The sequence below is a fragment of the Dama dama genome, unplaced genomic scaffold (genome assembly GCF_033118175.1).
Source record: "Dama dama isolate Ldn47 unplaced genomic scaffold, ASM3311817v1 ptg000085l, whole genome shotgun sequence".
Lineage (NCBI taxonomy): Eukaryota > Metazoa > Chordata > Mammalia > Artiodactyla > Cervidae > Dama > Dama dama.
This window is the reverse complement of record NW_026870902.1, coordinates 3,618,165-3,622,009: the sequence shown is the minus strand read 5'-3', so window position 1 is coordinate 3,622,009 and position 3,845 is coordinate 3,618,165.

Sequence of the window (3,845 nt, the reverse complement as noted above, 5' to 3'; positions counted from 1 at the left end):
CCTGCATTCAATTCACTTATGGGATATCCGGCCTTACTTCGAGTCAGAGCATCTCGGTGTCCATTCCACTTGAGGCCACAAACTCAGGGTCCCTCTCACATACCTGTAGCTGAGAGAAGCCTCCTCTTGAGGTGCTTGTGGAAAGTTGGTATTCCTCTTGAGTCGAAGCCAGGGACTAAGCTCTCATCTCGAGTTGATTTGGGGTGCACGGAGCCCTTTCATGTTGCTCCAGTGACCTCAGGATCCCTCTAGGCTTGAGACAGTGATCTTGGGTTTTCTCTGGAGTGCCATCAAGGAAATCAAGGCTCCTTTCACGTTTGATGTGGAACACGGAATTGCTCTGCACGCAGTGCAGGGGAATCGGGGCTCATCTCGTGGTGAAGGGGAAATCTCATGGTTTTTCTCGAGTTGCGGCCGGAACCTGGGGTATAGTCTCGAGTTACGACGGGGAGGGCCCTTCCAGACACGTGTTTTTTCAGCGACTTCAGGACTCCTGCCTAGGTGCGAGGGACACCTCGGGATTCTCCTCGAGTCTTGGCATGGCAATTGGGACGCGTCTCCACGTGAGGCGGGAGACCCAGGGTCCCTTTGACGTGCCACAGGGATCCTGGGACTCCTATCCATTTTCAAGAGGAGTCAGGCATCGTCTCCTTTGGAAGCATTGATCTCCGAAGACCTCTCAAGTTCTCATAGGATGTGAGGCCTCCGGTCGCGTTGAGGCGGAGGACTAGACTTTCTCTGTGGTCTCCACAGGGGATTCAGACATCCCTTCGTCTTGGGAGATGCAAGACGAGCCTGCATTCAATTCACTGCAGGGATATCCGGCCTTACTTCGAGTCAGAGCATCTCAGTGTCCACTCCACTTGAGGCCACAAACTCAGGGTCCCTCTCACATACCTGTAGCTGAGAGAAGCCTCCTCTTGAGGTGCTTGTGGAAACTTGGTATTATTCTTGAGTCGAAGCCAGGGACTAAGCGCTCATCTCGAGTTGATTTGGGGTCCTCGGAGCCCTTTCGTGTTGCTCCAGTGACATCAGGATCCCTCTAGACGTGAAACAGTGATCTTGGGTTTTCTCTGGAGTGCCATCAAGGAAATCAAGGGTCCTATCATGTTTGATGTGGAACACGGAATTGCTCTGCACGCACTGCAGTGGAATCGGGCCTCATCTCGCGGCGAGGGGGAAGTCTCATCGTTTTTCTCGAGTTGCCGCCGGAACCTGGGGTATATTCTCGAGTTACGACGGGGAGGGCCCTTCCAGACACGTGTTTGTTCAGCGACATCAGGACTCCTGCCTAGGTGCGAGGGACACCTCGGGATTCTCCTCGAGTCTTGGCATGGCAATTGGGACGCGTCTCCACGTGAGGCGGGAGACCCAGGGTCCCATTCCACGTGCCACAGGGTTCCTGGGACTCCTATCCATTTTCAAGAGGAGTCAGGCATCGTCTCCTTTGGAAGCATTGATCTCCGCCCACCTCTCGAGTTTTCAAAGGATGTGAGGCCTCCGGTCGCGATGAGGCGGAGAACTAGGACTTTCTCGGTGTTCTCCACAGGGGATTCAGACATCCCTTCGTCTTGGGAGATGCAAGACGAGCCTGCATTCAATTAACTGCAGGCATATCCGGCCTTACTTTGAGTCAGAGCATCTCGGTGTCCATTCCACTTGAGGCCACAAACTCAGGGTCCCTCTCACATACCTGTAGCTGAGAGAAGCCTCCTCTTGAGGTGCTTGTGGAAAGTTGGTATTCCTCTTGAGTCGAAGCCAGGGACTAAGCTCTCATCTCGAGTTGATTTGGGGTCCACGGAGCCCATTCGTGTTGCTCCAGTGACCTCAGGATCCCTCTAGTCTAGAGACAGTGACTTTGGGTTTTCTCTGGAGTGCCATCAAGGAAATCAAGGCTCCTTTCAACTTTGATGTGGAACACGGAATTGCTCTGCACGCATTGCAGGGGAATCGGGCCTCATCTCGCGGCGAGGGGGAAGTCTCATGGTTTTTCTCGAGTTGTGGCCGGAACCTGGGGTATATTCTCGAGTTACGACGGGGAGGGCCCTTCCAGACGCGTGTTTTTTCAGCAACTTCAGGACTCCTGCCTAGGTGCGAGGGACACCTCGGGATTCTCCTCGAGTCTTGGCATGGCAATTGGGACGCTTCTCCACGTGAGGCGGGAGACCCAGTGTCCCTTTCCACGTGCCACAGGGATCCTGGGACTCCTATCCATTTTCAAGAGGAGTCAGGCATCGTCTCCTTTGGAAGCATTGATCTCCGTGGACCTCTCGAGTTTTCAAAGGATGTGAGGCCTCCGGTCCCGTTGAGGAGACGGACTAGGTCTCTCTGTGGTCTCCACAGGGGATTCAGACATCCCTTCGTCTTGGGAGATGCAAGACGAGCCTGCATTCAATTCACTGCAGGGATATCCGGCCTTACTTCGAGTCAGAGCATCTCGGTGTCCATTCCACTTGAGGCCACAAACTCAGGGTCCCTCTCACATACCTGTAGCTGAGAGAAGCCTCCTCTTGAGGTGCTTGTGGAAAGTTGGTGTTCCTCTTGAGTCGAAGTCAAGGACTAAGCTATCATCTCGAGTTGACTTATGGTACACAGAGCCCTTTCATGTTGCTCCAGTGACCTCAGGATCCCTCTAGACTTGAGACAGTCATCTTGGGTTTTCTCTTGTGTGCCATCATGGAAATCAAGGCTCCTTTCACGTTTGATGTGGAAGACGGAATTGCTCTGCACGCAGTGCAGGGGAATCGGGCCTCATCTTGCGGCGAGGGGGAAGTCTCATGGTTTTTCTCGAGTTGCGGCCGGAACCTGTGGTATATTCTCGAGTTAAGACGGGGAGGGCCCTTCCAGATACGTGTTTGTTCAGCGACGTCAGGACTCCTGCCTAGGTGCGAGGGACACCTCGGGATTCTCCTCGAGTCTTGGCATGGCAATTGGGACGCGTCTCCACGTGAGGCGGGAGACCCAGGGACCCTTTCCACGTGCCACAGTGATCCTGGGACTCCTATCCATTTTCAAGAGGAGTCAGGCATCGTCTCCTTTGGAAGCATTGATCTCCGCGGACCTCTCGAGTTTTAAAGGATGTGAGGCCTCCGGTCGCGTTGAGGCGGAGGACTAGGTCTTTCTCTGTGGTCTCCACAGGGGATTAAGACATCCCTTCTTCTTGGGAGAGGCAAGACAAGCCTTCATTCAATTCACTGCATGGATATCCGGCCTTACTTCAAGTCAGAGCATCTCGGTGTCCATTCCACTTGAGGCCACAAACTCAGGGACCCTCTCACATACCTGTAGCTGAGAAAAGCCTCCTCTTGAGGTGCTTTTGGAAAGTTGGTATTCCTCTTGAGTCGAAGCCAGGGACTAAGCTCTCATCTCGAGTTGATTTGGGGTCCACGGAGCCCATTCGTGTTGCTCCAGTGACCTCAGGATCCCTCTAGTCTAGAGACAGTGACTTTGGGTTTTCTCTGGAGTGCCATCAAGGAAATCAAGTCTCCTTTCAACTTTGATGTGGAACATGGAATTGCTCTGCACGCATTGCAGGGGAATCGGGCCTCATCTCGCGGCGAGGGGGAAGTCTCATGGTTTTTCTCGAGTTGTGGCCGGAACCTGGGGTATATTCTCGAGTTACGACGGGGAGGGCCCTTCCAGACGCGTGTTTTTTCAGCAACTTCAGGACTCCTGCCTAGGTGCGAGGGACACCTCGGGATTCTCCTCGAGTCTTGGCATGGCAATTGGGACGCGTCTCCACGTGAGGCGGGAGACCCAGTGTCCCTTTCCACGTGCCACAGGGATCCTGGGACTCCTATCCATTTTCAAGAGGAGTCAGGCATCGTCTCCTTTGGAAGCATTGA